The sequence below is a fragment of the Molossus molossus genome, unplaced genomic scaffold, assembly GCF_014108415.1.
Source record: "Molossus molossus isolate mMolMol1 unplaced genomic scaffold, mMolMol1.p scaffold_m16_p_1, whole genome shotgun sequence".
NCBI classification, from domain to species: Eukaryota; Metazoa; Chordata; class Mammalia; order Chiroptera; family Molossidae; genus Molossus; species Molossus molossus.
Window position 1 is genome coordinate 151,143,916 of NW_023425344.1, and position 17,624 is coordinate 151,161,539.

Sequence of the window (17,624 nt, forward strand, 5' to 3'; positions counted from 1 at the left end):
CATTTTTGGAATTCTTCCAATATTTCAAACTTTTTTATTATTATTACATTTTTCATTTTTTATGGTGATCTGTAATCAGTGATCTTTGATGTTACTATTGCCATTGCTTTTGGGGTACCACAAATCATGCCCATAGAAGAAGGTGAACTTAATCTACAAGTATTATGTGTGTACAGTCTGACTGCTGTACTGGCTGTCTCTCTCTCACTATCCCATTCTCCCTATTCTCTGAGACCCAACAGTAATGAGATCAATTAATAATCCTAATAATCCTCTAAATGTTCAAATGAAAGATATTCACATTTCTTTTACTTTGAATCAAAAGCTAGAAATAACTAAGTAGAGTGAGGAAGGCATGTTCAAAGCTGAGAGAGGATAAAAGCTAGGCCTCTTCCAGCAAACACTTAACCCAGTTGTGAATACAAAGGAATAGCTCTTGAGGAAAGTAAAAGTGCGACTCCAGTGAACACACCAATGATAATAAAGCAATTTTGTTGATATGGAGAAAGCTTTAGAGGGCCCCAACATTTCTTTAAACCAAAGCCTAATTCAGAGCAAGGCCCTAACTTGCTTCAATTTTATGAAGACTGAGAGGAGAGGCTGATGTGGAAGAAACATGTGAAGTTAGAAGAGGCTGGTATATAAGGTTTGCAGGGGTTCTCAACCTGTGGGTCATGACCCCTTTGGGGGTCGAACAACCCTTTCACAGGGGTCACCTAAGACATAACAGTAACAAAATTACAGTTATGAAGTAGCAACAAAAATAATTTTATGGTTGGGGTCACCACAACATGAGGAACTGTTTTAAAGGATTGTGGCATTAGGAAGGTTGAGAACCATTGGTTTAAGAGAAGAAACCATTTCTGTAATGTAAAAGTATAAGGTGAAGCAGCAAGTTATCCAGAGCATGTGGCTAAGATCATGAAGGTGGTTACATTAAACAACAAATGTTCAGTGTAAACAGGACAGCCCTATGTTGGACGAAGATGCCTTTAGGACTTTCATAGCTGGAGAAGAGAAGTCAATGCCTATCTTCAATGCTTCCAAAGACCGGCTGACTCTCTTGATAGGAGTTAATACAGCTGGTGAGTTTAAGTTGAAGCCAATGCTCATTTACCATTCCAAAATTGGACCATAAGGATTATGCTAAATCTACTCTGCCTGTGCTCTACAAATAGAACAACAAAGACTGGATGACAGCTCTTCTGTTTACAACATGGTTCACTGAACATTTTAAGCCCACTGTTGAGACTTACTGCTCAGAAAAAAGGACTTCTTTCTAAATATTACTGCTCATTGATAATGTACCTGGTCACCCGAGGAATCAGATGGATATATATAACAAGCTTAATGTTGTTTTCATGACTTCTAACACAGTATCTATTCTTCAGCCCATGGATCAAGAAGTAATTTTGACTTTCAAGTATGATTATTTAAGAAATATATTTTGTAAGGCAATAGCTACTGTAGGTAGTGATTCCTCTGGTGGGTCAGGGCAAAATTAATTGAAAACCTTCTGGAAAGGATTTGGCATTCCAGATGCCATCAAGAACATTCATGATTTATGGGAAGAGGTCGAAATATCAACATTAACTGGAATTTGGATGAAGTTGACTTCAACCCTCATGGATGACTTTGAAAGGCTCAAAACTTCAGTGGAGGAAGTAACTGAAGATATGGTGGAAATAGCATGGAAACTAGAATTAGAATTGAAGCCTGAAGATGTGACTGAATTGCTGCAATTTCATGATAAAACTTTAACTGTTGAAGAGTTGCTTGCTATGAGTGAACAAAGAAGGTATGTTGTGGAGATGGACTCTACCCATTAATGAAGATGCTGTAAGATTGTTAAAATGACAGCAAAGGCTCTAGAACAGTGGTTCTTACCTTCCTAATGCTACTACCCTTTAATACAGTTCCTCATGTTGTGGTGACCCCCAGCCATAAAATTATTTTTGTTGCTACTTCATAACTGTAATTTTGCTACTGTTATGTCTTAGGTGACCCCTGTGAAAGGGTTGTTTGACCCCCAAAGGGGTCGTGACCCACAGGTTGAGAACCACTGCTCAAGAGTATTACATAAACTTAGTTGAATAAGCAATGGCAGAATTTGAGAGGATTGACTCTAATTTTTAAAGAAATTCTATTGTGGGTAAAATGTTATAAAAAAGCATTGCATGTTATAGAAAAATTGTTAATGAAAAAAAGAGTCAATTAACATGGTAAAATTCCTTGGTGTTTTATTTTAAGAAATTGCCACAACCACTCCAACCTTCAGCAACCACCAGCTTGATCTGTCAGCAGCCATCAACATCAAGGCATGATTCTGCACCAGCAAAAAAATTACAGCTCACAGAAGGCTCAGATGATGGTTATAATTTTTTTTTTATCAATAAAGTATTTTCTAATTAAGGTATGTCCATTTTTACACATATTGTTAATACATACTTAACAAACTACAGTGTAGTGTAAATACAACTTTTATATGAGTTAAGAAACCAAAATATTCATGAGACTCACTTTATTGGCTTTATTGTGGAGCTCTGGAACTGAAGTTGCAATATCTCTGAGGTATGCCTGTATAGGTTATGTTGACTTAATCTCAAAAGTGAAACACACAGGTAGAATTTTCAAGATTGTTTGTGTTAATTTTTTTTAAAGAAGTACTTATGTTTATGTTTAGATTGTCTCCTGTTGAACACAATAGGTCCACTTTTTTTTTTTTTTAGTAACAAAAATAACTTGGTGCTTTATAGCTAAACCTTTAAACTAGATGTTTGGAAACAGTTTTCAACTTTTATAGCATACTATTTCTGAAAATAGAATTCTTTTTGTTGCTTTTTATATAATGATAGGTAGACCATATAGCTCATTTGCCGGTCTTTAGAATATTTCTCATAAGGCTACTCATTTAGAGAATACATGTGCATAAATTAAATGTACATGGTTTGATGCTATAAAAATTACAAACTTTTTAGCTTCTGATTTTGAAATTGATTTATCTTAAGCTCTACAACACAACTTCAGGTCAAATCTCTGCTTTGCAACAACCATAGTTCCTCGTAGTGGTTCTATTACAAGTGTCTGTATTAGAGGTGATCACCTCTGACAATTAAAGTGACATCAGATCAAGTACCACAATAACAATTGTCACTCTTCATATAAAATGCCTTCAGAATTTATGTGATGAATGAATACTATTAACACAGTAGATTATAAAACATAAAGTTCTGTTGCTAATTTTCTCATTGTAGTTATTTTTATTCAGCATAAAATACTTTTAAAAGTAAGTATTTTTATGTGTTAAAGAAACAAATTTTAATTTAGGCTTTGGAATTTTGGTAGGAATAATCTATCACTCTGCAATCTAAAGATTTATAATGAGCTAAATAGCTTGATTTAATATTTTATTTTCTGAAACTATATTTAGAACAAACAAAGACTTATCAGCTGAATGAAACAATGTAATTATGTTAGCTAAAATTAGTTCATATTTCTTGTTAAAAATAAAAATTTCTATTAAAGGCATTACTTTTTTTGACAAAAGACTATAGAAGTAAATTATTCTTTTTAATGCCATTGTTTTTTGTCATAAATAATACAGACTATAGGAACTTTGACAGGAAAAATAATCAGTTATACAAAAGTAAAAAACAAAAATTGTCCATAGTCCAAAAATAAAACAAAACAGAAATTACCCATTAGTTTGGTAATTTTATTATTTTATAAAATCATGAAATAGGAACTGGAAACAGAATATAAACGTATATCCATTTTAACATAAGTAGCCACAAATAATTATTTATAATTCTTACTTAGTATTTCACTCTATGGTTGTTCCAACTTTATTAAAGCAATTTTCTTTTGTTAATCATTAATATTGATTGTGTCCTTTTCTGTTTTTAACAACCTAGTGATAAACATACATATTTAATCAAACACAGTATCAAAATTAAAATCATGAAATGAAAAAAATATCTTATCAGCTAAATATGTCCAATTCAATCATTGATAAACATATTCTAACCAATGTCTATTCTTTTACTTAATATTTGAATGAACAGATTTCAATATTGATTTTAGGAGGTTTATCACATTCCAAAATTATTGAGAATTTTGTTTTTGTTTATATGAATAATATTTATTAATATTTACCATAATATAACTCTCTAAATTTTAATATATTAATTTAATTTAGTTAAAATATCAAAAATAAATTAATTATACATTAACACAAAGAGTATATATTTGTAAAAATACAGAGTGTAGCAAAAGTAGGTTTACAGTTGTTCATGTGGAAAATGATACAATAATTAATAAATTATAATACAAGAATGAACTCTGTTTCACGTACTCACAATGCTAAACCTACATTTTCTCAACCCTGTATATATTTTCAAAGCAAAAACATTCAAGCAGTGCCACTGTTATACATTTCTAAAATTCTTAAAAATATAAAATTGTAGACAGGAAGATTATTATATTTGCGTTTGCCTCTCATTTGTCATAATATGTTGTTTTGCTTGAACTACATAAAAAAAAAGTATACCCTCACAGAGATAGTTGGGAAAGAGTTTAATAGTCTTTTCAGATAATTTTGGAAATTCTAATTTACTAGTACCCCAAAGTTCAACAAGTGACAGTGTTTTTAAGGGTTAATTAAATGTGGAATCAGAAAACATTTCTATAAGCATTTTGTTCTCCATATATTCACGCAGGTTAAAAAATGAAGGTTAAAAAAGTAGACTAGTCCTAAGTATTATTAAGTATTAAAATTGTTTTGACATTACAGGGCACTTAAAAGGATCTTGGGATCTCCAGTTATCCTCAGGCATAATGTTGAAAATTATTGTTTTAACCATTAAAATGGCAATTTTAATGGTACCTCCCTAATGGGTGTTTATATATTTCATAATTAAAAAGTAAGATTGTGTGTTTATTAGCATCACTTAGGCATCTTCCCATATCACAATACTTAATAAATAAATGTTCTATAACAAAAACAAAATACTACCACATATGGTTGACATATTTACATTAATCATTTTGGTGCATGGGAAAACCAATAGAAAATTCCTCCATTCCTCAAATTTACTGTGTAAAAAAGCATAATCTACCAAATAATTGGAATAGAGATTCGAATTATAGTTACCTGTGTCACTTCTTGTGACACTTTGTTATACATTTTTCTTTCTTTTTTAATATCACTCCAATATATGTACTTTGGCATATTAATTAATTTTGATTATTGACACTATTACACGTTCCTCATTCTCCACCCCCCACTTTTACCTCTATCCAGTCCCTGCCTCTGGATATTCCCACACTGTTGTCTGTGACCATGGGCTGTGCATATGTTCTTTGGCTAATTTTTTCACTTTCTTTCATCCAGTTCCCTTGATTCTCCCCCACCCCAACCTATGTCAGTCTGTTCCATGTATTCATAACTCTGGTTCTATTTTGTTCATCAGGTTTTTTTTTTTTTTGTTTTTTTTTTTTTTAGATTTTACATATAAGTGAGATAATATGGTACTTATCTTTCTCTCTTTGGCTTATTTCACTTAGCTTAATAATCTCCAGGCCCAACCATGCTGTTGCAAAAAGTTAAAGCTCCTTCCTAATTACAGCCTCATTCCATTGTGTAAACACACCATAGCTTTTTAATTAGCTTTTTAATTCACTCATGTACTGATGGAAACTTGGGTTGTTTCTAGATCTTGGTTATTGTAAATAATGCTGCTATGAATATAGGGGTCATATATTCTTTCTGATTGGTGTTTAGGGAAGTAAAACTGTTATTATTGACAGATGACATGATATTGTATATAGAAAACCTTAAAGACTCTACCAAAAACTAATAGATCTAAAAAATAAATTTGCCAAAGTAGCTGGATACAAAATTAATATTTAGAAATCAGTGACATTTTTATACATTGATATGAATGAACTATCAGAAAGACAAAGAAGATAATCCAATTTACTATTGCAACAAAATATAAGGTGTTTAGGAATAAATTTAACCAAGGAGATGAAACACTTGTACTCGAAAAACTATTGGACATTGAAGAAAAAACTGAGGAAACAAGTGGAAACATATACCATGTTCATGGATTAGAAGAATTAACATCACTAAAATGTCCATATTACCCAATGCAATCAATAGATTCAATGAAATTCCTATTAAAATACCAATGGCATATTTCACAGATCTAGATAAAATATTCCAAAAATGTATATGGACCACAGAAGACCCTGAATAGTTCCAGCAATCTTGGGAAAGAAGAACAAAGTTGGAGGTGTTACAATATCTGTTATCAAACTATACTACAAGGCCATTGTAATCAGAACTGACTGGTACTGGCATAAGAACAGGCATATAGATCAGTGGAACAGAACAGAGCCCAGAAATCAACTCATGTCTCTATGCTCAATTAATATTTGACCTAAGAGGCAAGAGCATACAATGGAGTAAAGACAGTCTCTTCAGTAAGTGTTGTTAGAAAAATTAGACAGGTACATAAAAAAAAATAAAAAAGAACTAAACCACCAACTTTCACCATATACAAGAATAAATTCAAAATAGATAAAAGACTTAAATGTAAATTCTTTTTTCATAATTTTTTCTACTAATTTAATATGCTAATATATGAGTTAAATTTTCACAAAAGTTTTTACAATTTAAAATGTTCAATATTATTTTTTAAATTATTTATAAAAATACTATGTAACAGGCTAATAAATGGAATTATTTTTTTTAAGAATGTGGTGATCTGCCCCGGCCAGTTTTGCTCAGTGGTCAGAGCTTCAGCCCACAGACCAAAGAGTCATGGGTTCGATTCTGGTCAAGGGCACATACCTTGGTTGCAGTTTGTTCCCCACCCTGGTCGGGGTCGTGTGGAAGACAACCAGTCAATGAGTCTCGCTCACATCAATATTTCTCTCTCTCTCCCTCTGTCTCTCTTTCCCTCCTCCCACTCTATCAGATAAATTTAAAAAATATCCTCAGGTGAGGATTAAAAAAAAAGAAGAAGAACATAGTGATATTTAAGAGTCTATTGATATATAAATATATACATAATATATATACATACAACCCATATAAACATATATGTTTAGCTAGGTAGATAATTATTATACAATACAAATACAGATTTAGATACAGATATTTATACACACCATTTCATCTAGACTCTTACTCAGAATACTAAATCATTATTACAACTGAGTTTTATGTAGCTACAGAATAAATATATTTCAGTTTATTTCAGCTCAATTTATATACAAGTCCATGCTTCCACTGTATCTACAAGAATTTTTGCATTTTTAAAAGCTATGAATAACTTTTAGTGGTAATTAGGGTTAGACTACTAATGAAACATCTTATATTTAAAAAAAAAAAATTAAGCCAAAACTTCACTATTGGTATTTATCAAATATTATTTTTAAAATCTTGCCTTTCAGTTTAGTCATTGATTAATAAAAATTTTTATTCTACTTGCTATTCATGTGCAATCGCAGGTGATAAACATCTAATGTGAGAAACAAATGACCACATTTAGGCCTTTGTGAAACTTTGAGACCTATGGTACTGGCCCTAAATTACCCAACGCTGCAGGCTTGCTAATTCCCCTAACCTTGTATGTGGGCTTGACCTAATATCCTTGCTTCAAATATCAATATAATATCTGTTTCAGCTTTGTACAAAATTAAAAGCTTAAAATATATTTAACTTTTTTTTATTTTTTATCCTCACCTGAGGACATTTTTCCATTTTTTGTTTAGATAGAGTGGGGGCGGTGGGGGGAGAGAGAAACATTGATGTGAAAGGGACACATCGAGTGGTTGCCACCCGCACAGCCCAGCCAGGGCCGGGGACAAACTGCAACTGAGGTACGCACCCTTGGAGGGAACTGAACCTGGGTCTCTGGACCGCAGGCCGACGCTCTAACCGCTGAGCCAAACCGGCCAGGGCAAAATTATATTTAATTTTTTAACACACACCCAGTTCTTTCTCATGTGCAGTGATAGAATACATTGTACATGCAATGTATATTTATAAATGATTCAAGTAATAGGAATGATGATTAAATTTAAATGGCCAACTGTTTTCAGAAAACATTTTTTTTAAATATCAGATATTGTAAAGCCTGTGCCAGTCTCAAGGTTACTAAATTGTCCTCATCTTAACAGAAGTGGGTTCGCAACTCTGCACAAGGGCATTGAGTAATTCCAAATCGATGTCACTTTTGACCTCAAAATTGAGCCCACTGGTGGACTTCCTGCTTGTGCCAAAGGTGGAAGTGGTTCGATCAAATCCACCATGCACAAAGTGACAACCAGATTGAGACATGGCTAACCAGCCTTGAAACAGTCATGGCTTTCCGTCTTGACTGCCTTGGTTGAATTCTGTCTGATCTCTGCAGTAAAAAGCGCCTAGTGTGATTACCTGTGTACTGAGCTTGTGTTTCCTGTTTATGCCTCTTGACAGCTGTTAGGTTTTGAGGGGCTATATTTCAACCCTTGAGAAATGAATGACTAAAAATTCCACCAGGAAAGAGAGACATTTAAATTCATAATCTACTTAGAATCACTTGAGTGATTTTACTAAGTTAATTGAGTGATAAAAGGTATATGAGAAATTCTATAATGGACAGGGGAAGATGGCGGCTGTATAGGAAGACCCTTTTCACTCCTCCTCCCAGGGCCAGACTGGAAATATAACTAAATTAGGGGGCATTCATTCAGAATTACCAAGTGAGGTCCAGCTGAAGAGGAGACAGAACGAGAAAGGACAGAAACCACCTGGAGTCTGGTAGGAGGTGTGAGATCACAAGAGGGTCTGGCCCGCTTCCCGGGGCAGCAGACACAGAGAGGATGGGGGTCCCCAGCCTGGGCTCCCCAGTCAGGAGCACCAGAGCCAAAAACAGAGCCCACATAATATCCAGCCATGCAAGGCGACAGAGCTTCTGGCCACTGAGGAGATCGCAGCTGAGCAGAAATAAAGTCACGTGGTTGTGTGTGTGTGTTTTCTTAATTTTTTTTTTTTTTTTCTAAATGGAAAAACCCAGTGTACAGAATTTTCATCTACATCTACTCACCTGAGGCTTCAGTGTGGACTGAGGTTGCCTGAGGAGAGGCTGGGGTGGGAAGGACTGGAGAAGGACTGGAAAGGTGGTGTAGGGTGACCCGAATGGGTTGTGCCTCCCCAACACCAAAGCTGCCATTTCTCCTGAGAGGTGCTGGCCCCTCCCAGAAGCCACAGCTCAGGTGAAGAGAAAAAAAAAACACCCTAGGGGGATACAGCTCACCCCACCCTCAGGAACACTGCCTGCCACACCCTGCATCTGGACTTTTGGGAGGAGACAGCCTACAAGTTTGAAATGGCTCAGGGAGGTCAGCGATTGACTCGGGGGATAGGGCCATCCACCTCACTGCTCTGGGAACCTGACTGGTGCTTTCTCCTCACAGGAGAGCTGATTGAAAATCCCAGTTTCCAGCTGATCCCACTGGGCTGCAGATGAGGAGCTATGCCCTGCAGAGGGCCGGGATATATTCTGGATTGCTCTCAAACCCTCCACAATCCTAAAATCTGAATGGAACCCCCCTTCACCAAGGGAGACTCAGAGGTTTGATAGCCTGGATTCTGCATAAAGCCCTTTCAGAAACAGACTTTTCAGTGACTAAGGTCAACAGCTGGCCTGTAGGTGAGGATGGATAGAGGAGGAGCCCAGGGAACCCAGGGAAGTTTGCTGACCCACCCCTGGGCCCAAGGCTATGGACAAACTGGCTTTTGAGTGGAGGTTGGCCCCTCCCTCCCACACCCACGTTCTCTGGAGACAGAAAAAACTGTGGGTAGCTTGAAGCTCCAAACGGGTTGCAAAGAGCCAAAGGGGGCACTTTCTGACTGGCAGGCACTTAAGTAGAACAGGATCCAAAGGGAGCTCCCAGGAGGCACTGAAACTCTGCTGAGATCAGCACCACTTCAGATAGATGATACATAGATGATAGATGATAGATATAGATAGATAGATAGATAGATGATAGATGATAGATAGATAGATAGATAGATAGATAGATAGATAGATAGATGATAGATAGATAGATGATAGATAGATATTTTATTTGAGACAAGCACCACTTCATTTTTTAAAATTATTTTGTTTGCACCATTTTTTTTTTATACACCAATAATGAACACTCAGAAAAAGAAACTGAAAAAAAATCCCATTTACCATTAAAACAAAAATACTAAGATACTTGGGAATAAACTTCACCAAGGAAGTAAAAGACCTGTTATGATTATATCTTAGGATTTTGTTGATTGGAATTTGGGCTTGGCTAAACTGAGCCATTTTTCTGCTACTCTAACTACAACTGGGTTTTCTAAGGTGGCTTCATTCACTTGTCTGGCCATTGGTGCTGGCTCTTGAGTTGCCTTTTGCTCTCTCTCTCTCGTCATTGCCATGAAAAGGCCGTTCATGGAATAGCCTGTGGGTCTCAAGAGGAGGATGAGAGATAGGCATGATTGTCTATAAAGACACTTCCAATGAATCTATAAGAAAAACCTACTATAACTCAAAAGAGTTTAGCAATGTCGAAGGATACACTGCCAATGTACACAATTATTTTCTATTTCTACATACTAACAATGTCTTATCTTAAAAAGTTCCCTACCATACACCCCAGTCATTTCACTCTTACTTTTTCCCCCCAAAAGAAATAAAAGTATACATCCAAACAAACATTTCTACAAAAATGAATAGTTTAAAACTTGACACTATGCAAATGTCCATTAACAGGAGAATTGATAAACCAAAATTTTCTTCCATCATTTGAAATATTTATAATAGAAATGTTTCATTATATCCTGTGAAGCTATTACCCTGACAGCCCATGAAGTAACTCCTAACCATCTTCATTCAATCAATAAAGGCAAGTATCACTAATGATCTCAATTGTCACATTAAAACAATTACTTTATCAGTTTGCATCATCATTTTTTCTCTTCTGTTGTATCTGCTGCTGTGAGGTTCAATGATATAGGTAAGCAGCATGAAATACCTACCCTAGACTGGATGAAGATTTTAGATAAGTAAGCCAAAAAATATTCTCTGGGGTAAGAGAAGACCCCATTCTAGTTAGCATTTCCTCAGAACATTGTTGTAACTGCTTAAGCCTTCCTCAGGTAACCCTAGAAAGGGTTTGAGAAGGGCCCTGGGACCGAGTCTGGGACAGAGTGCGAGATTTACGATCAGTGTCCAAGGTCAGCTGTGTTATTTGAGGAGTCAGGTTGAAGGGCAGGTCTTTCCTGTTCATGATAAGGTTTTATCCACTGTGCCACCAGCCACTTGGGACCTGTAGGAGAGAAAACGCAAGCATACCCTCGGCCCCAAGCCAGTAACTCTGCAGGACCCTGCCATTCAGGTCCTTGCTGTGGATCTCTGTACTGGACTACAGGCTTGGGTCCAGTGACAGAAGACTTTTGTTGAAAATCTCAGTCCACAGCTGTAGTGCCAAAGTGATCTCGATTTAAAAAACTTAAGGTGTAGATTGCCAGAGAAAGCTGATTTACAGGGGGTTCTCCCGTACTCCTCAATATTTTTGTCACCACCAACTTCAATCTCACTAAGTTCAATATATTGTGTTTGTAAAGTTTCAGGCCTTTAATTGAGTGTACAATGCCCTGGCCGGTTTGGCTCAGCGGTTAGAGCGTCGGCCTGCGGTCCAGAGAGACCCGGGTTCGGTTCCCGCTAAGGGCACGTACCTCGGTTGCAGTTTGTCCCCGGCCCTGGTTGGTCGTGCGGGTGGCAGCCACTCGATGTGTTCCTTTCACATCGATGTTTCTCTCTCTCTCTCTTCCTCTCTCTCCCTCCCACTCTACCTGAACAAAAAATGGAAAAATGTCCTCGGGTGAGGATAAAAAAAAAAAAAAAAATAGAGAAAGAGTGTACAAGATTGAAATCTCCACCCAAATGACTTTGCATCCCATACTTTCATCATGCCTCTGTATGACAGCATATGTTATTTTGACCTTAGTTAGAGTCCTTTAGTGTTTTGTCCATGTTACTTGCAAGCAATAAAATACTGATTCTTTTCATTGTGATATAGTATAGAAAGATTTAATTAGACAGCAGGATAAATTGGCTTCTAGTTTTTCTACTTGTTTATTGTATCATCTTAATGATCTATTTTTCCATCTTAGTATAGGGTTAATATTCATCATCTTTCCTCCATGGTTCCTCGTTGAATTATAAAGAATATCCATCCTCCGCCGTTGATGGACAAGTTCTGTGGAAGGATCTGCCATCTCTCTCTCATTCCTCTTTTAAGTTCTCCTTTCTGACAGGATGGTTAATTCAATGGAAGGAATTTACAATTTATTATTCTAAACAGTTATTTAGAAGGACATTTTTTTAAAGCCTGCATCTTAAAAACAAGATTGCATATATTTCTACACACTGGAGGAGATGATATTCTTACCAAGGGTAGCCAAAACTTTTAAACAAATGTTTGGTTGGTGATTACTTAATTTCAAGTGCTGGACTTTTTCTTTACAAATGCTGTTGTCTTTGACAAAGGGATCCCAATAGCTAGCTAATTTAGTTCCGGAAGATATGAATAATTCTTGACTATTTCTGTGATAAAGAATGTTGTTACAGGTGTTAAGATTCCTAATTAGAGTTTATAATGATTTATCTAATAAATGCATATTCTATATAAGATCTTATCTTTTTAAGATAGCAATTTCTCTGTTGGAAATGCTTGAATTAGTAAAAAGAAATCAGCATTTAGGGAGCTATTGGCATGCAGTGATAACTAAAAAGCAATGATTCATCTAAACTGCTCAGGCTGATTATTGTAACAAAATTCCACTGTGCTTTTTGTATCTTTCATGAGGAAAATAACAGACTCTTCATAATTCAGATCAGGCACAGGTGTTCATTACCTTTTCTGAGTGCATAGTTACAAAGGCACTTATCTCTAATAATAGAAAAATGAAAAAGATTCAAAGAATTACAAATACAAATTGGTTAAAATGCAAGAATATTTTTGTCACATTCTTCAACGTGCCTTGTTAAACTGTGCCATATAATTCCTCAGGAAGAGCATTTCTCAGTGAGAGCAGAAAAAAACATACTTTATCTATGGAAGACTCTTAGAAAACCATTATTCCCATGAAAAGCATTCTTTTAAGGACCTTGATTTTTATTCTGGGAATATAAAAGTAAGAAGCAAGCCACAAAGCTATCTTTATGTCATTGAAGAAAACCAAATTTCTATTCTATTCTGAATTTTCCAGTGTCTTCAAGTAATTATCTGGAGATATATATTTGAGAAATTCTTAAATAACAGTTATATTAGCCTAGCAAAAGAAGATATCATTGTGTCTGGATTTTGTAGTTGAGACAGTTCTGTTGTAATTATATCACTTTAAACACTATAAAATTGTAAGCTAACTTGATCATTAGAGTTAGAACTCTGGTTTCAAAGCTGAATTTGACAATATTCTCTACCTCTCCTTGTTTTCTTTATTGAAGTCTTCAATTTTCTTCCATTGGTGGGGTGTAGCAGTAAAGATGTTAACAGTTGTGGGGATGTAAAATTTCACCATTAACTTGCTAGGGAAAGGAGGCAAGACACGTCAGAAACAATTGCAGCCCCCTGGGTTGTCTTCTCCCATAAATTACTATTAGTTATCCAGCAAGATTTGAAATAGTCGTTACCTGTATTTGCTTGAGAAAAGAAAATGTTGATATTTCAAGAGATTTATGATGGCCCTAAGGGAAACAGGAGCTGCTGGTGCAAAACCCTGACTGGGAAAAGGATAGGAACACACTAAAAACTGCTTAATGTTCAGTCTATGGCAAAGCATGACGGGGGCCACTCCAAATTGGCCAATCTGAACTTCAGAAAGAACATACGTAAAGAAACTCTGATCAACATTTATGTTGTCAACTTGGCCTTGGTGTCGGTCTGGATGATAATCTCCAGGTTCAATCTTCCAATAGTTTTTTAGGGAGAATAACCTCCGGCTTGTAGCTTTCTAATTTATTTCTAAAAATTGATATGTATTCTAAAATGTGGTAGACAATATCTATTTGAGTGAATGAAAGCAAATTATAATACTTATACTGTTTATTGATTGATTATTCTTTCTTTCTTTTATTAATTAATTTTTGTTACAGAGGTTTCTCCTTTTCCCCCCACTGATTCCCCCCCCTCCCTCCCTGCCCTGTCCCCAGTTCGTTGTCCATGTCCACTGTTCATGTATACATGCGTATAAGTTCTGTGGTTTATCTCTCCCCCACCACCCCCCTCTTTAGGGATTGTCAGTCTGTACCCCACTTCCGCGTCTCTGGGACTACCCCATTCCTCAGACTGTTATGTTCATTATATTCCACAAATAAGCATTTGTTAGTTTTAGCATAAAGGCTATGAAGGATAGTACAGGGTAGGGCAAAATATGTTTACAATTGTTCATATGGAAAATAATACAATAACTGGTACATAATAATACAAGAATAAACTCTGTGTTTCATGTACTCACAGATGTAAACCTGCTTTCGCCACACCCTGAATGTGACATCAAGAAAAATCCCTGGTGCCTCCTTAAGAACTAAAATTCTCCGAACACCTCCTCCTTCCCTTTCCCTTATTTTTTCAATTGTTTAAACGTTTGATGCTCCATTCTGCCCATTATTTTCTCTACATAAATTCATATTTACCCATTCCATATCACTCCAATTTTCAAAAAGTCAGATAGCATTTTTATCTCACCATTGCATAACCAGTGGCTACAAGAATATCCAGAATATAGTAGCTACCAAATAAATGTTATTTCAACAAATACATAAATAAATAAAGAGATATAGAACAGTAGCTATGCTTTTCAACAGTGTGGTGAGGGCCAAGAGAGGAGGGTCAGAGGATGGGTAGAGGTGAGCAAAGTGGGGAAAATGGGGGACGTCTGCAATATTGTCAGCAATAAAAGTTTTAAAAAATAGCAGCTATACTTTTAATGAGAGCCTAATATTTTTCTGCGTTATCCATGTGGAGAATGTGTATTCTCATCTACATAAGCTGAGAGACATACAGGAATACAGAACTGACTAGTAGTCCAAACTAAGAACTCAAATATATTGTTTTTTCTCTTCAAAAATTTTCTAATTTGTTATCCCTTTTCTTCTAAAACAAGTCAATAAAGTTGGTGCAAACTTTTACAGGTGTAATTATTTGTAATTGTGCATTGCTGTATTTCCACAGTTTTTGGAATAATCTGCACAAACATACATGTGAGAAACAAACAAAAAAAATTATTAACTCAATTTTACATAATGTGACTTTAGAATACCTTTTGAGTTTTTGGTTTGTTTATTTCACTTAAAAATATGTGGTAGTGACTAGAGCATTGACTAAAAGAGATGTGAAAAATTTAGCCTGGGATCTGACATATAGTATGCATTCAATTTGATAATAAACATAATTACTATTATTGTAAAGATTAACAGTATTTTTTTCAATAATAAAATACATTATATTAGCAATAAGAAATACTACAAATAATTATCTGTGAGGGTTTGACAGTATGTATGCTTAAATTAGGCTTTATTTTTTAAAGTAATCTTAATTTAAATTTTATTTTAAAATATGCTAAGGTTAACATCTCTTGAAAATTTATATCTATATTAATCCCTGCTATCCACATATTTAGTTGTCTTATTTGTTTGTTTGTTTTAAAATATCTCTTTTTTTTTAGAGAGAGAGAATAATAGATTTGCTTTTTAAACCTTTGTAGTTTGGGTGCAGCATTAATAGTAATGATTTTACATACTACATTGTTAAAGGTTTCAAGAACGGTGACCTATTTTCCTTCTAATCTGCATAATAAAAATGAGCCTTAACATTGTTCTCCATTAATCAGAGGCTATCAGAAAGAAGCTCCACATGACTAGCTTCAGGATCCAGGAGGATTCACAAGACTCAGAAAAGGTGTTATACTCACAGTTATAGTTTATTACAGGGAAAAGATAAAGACTTAAATCAGCACAGGGTGAAAAAATGTGTGGAGCAGCTTCCAGGACAAACCAGACAGATGCTTCCAAACATCCTGGCCCAGTGAAATTGCATGAATGTACTTATTTCTCCCAGCAAATATGTATAATAATATGTGTGAATTGTTGTCAACCAGGGAAGCTATCCCAAGTCTTCATATTCATGTTTTGTGTGTGTGTGTGTGTGTGTATTTCCCTATTAGGACTACTTTCACTGTGTCCCATAGATTTTGGGTTGTTGTGTTCCTATTTTTGTTTGTTTCAAGGTGTCTTTTGATTTCTTCCTTGTTCTCATTGTTAAATTGTTTATTGTTTAGTAACATGTATTCAGCCTCCATTTCCATATGTGTTTTTCAGTTTTTTCATTGTGGTTGATTTCTACCATTGGTTTCTTACCATTATTGTCAGAGAAAATGCTTGATGTGACTTTAATCTTCTTCAGTTTATTGAGACTTGTATTGTGTTTTAATATGGGATCTACCCTAGAAAGTGACTCATATGCACTTGAAAAGAAAGTATATTCTGCAGCTTTGGGGTGAAATGCTCTTAAGATATCAAGTAAATCCATCTGATCCTGAGTGTCAATTAAGGCCTCTATTTTCTATCTGAAATATATATCCATTGATGTCAAAAAGGTGTTAAAATCCTCTACTATGACTATATTACTGTCCATCTCTGTTTTTATGTCAATAAAAATTGCTCTATATATTTAGGTTCTCCTATGTTGGGTGCATAAATGTTTGCAATGTTTATATCTTCTTGTTGGTTTTCATCTTTCATCATTATGCAATGTACTTCTTTTATCTTTAATTGCATTTGTTTTGTAACTACTGTGTCAGATATAAGTATTGCTACTTCAGGTTTTTATTTATTTACATTTTCATGAAATATCTCTTTTGATCTTTTATTTTCATGTTGTGAGTATCTATCTTATTATGAGGTGGTTCTCTTACAGAAAGCATATATAGGTCTCGTTTTCTTATCTATTCAGCTATCCTATGTCTATTGATTGGATAATTCAATCCACTTACATTTAAAATGATTATTGATCAGTACCTATAGGCCATTTTTTCTTTTAACTGTGTTTCTCTGTTTTTCTTCTCTCCTCCTCCTCCTCCTCTTCCTTCTCCTTCTAAGAAAACCCCTTAATAATTCCTATAATACTGGTTTAATGGTAACAAATTTTTTTAGCTTTTTCTTGTCTGGGAAGCTTTTTATTTCTTCTTCAATTTTAAATTATAGCCTTACTGGTAAAGTAGCCTTGGTTGTGGGTCCTTGCTTTTCATCACATTGATTATTTCATGCCAATCTTTTCTGGCCTTAAATATTTCTGTTGATAGATCAGTTTACAGTCTTATGGGAGCTCTCTTCTAGGTAGCTAACTGTTTCACTCTTGTTGCTTTTAAAATTCTCTCTTTGTCTTTGCCCTTTTACACTTTAATTATGGTGTGTCTTTTGTGGGCTTCTCTGGGTTCATTTTATTTGTGATTCTCTGTGTTTTCAGGACCTGTGTGTTTTTTTTGTTTCACCAGGTTAGGAAATTTTTCTGTCATTTTCTTCACATAGGTTATT

General features: G+C 35.1%; 1 pseudogene; it reads left to right on the top strand.

Annotated features, from left to right (window-relative positions):
• Nucleotides 1-276: 276 nt before the first annotated feature.
• LOC118615678 lies at nucleotides 277-4,893 on the top strand (annotated as a pseudogene).
• Nucleotides 4,894-17,624: the final 12,731 nt, after the last annotated feature.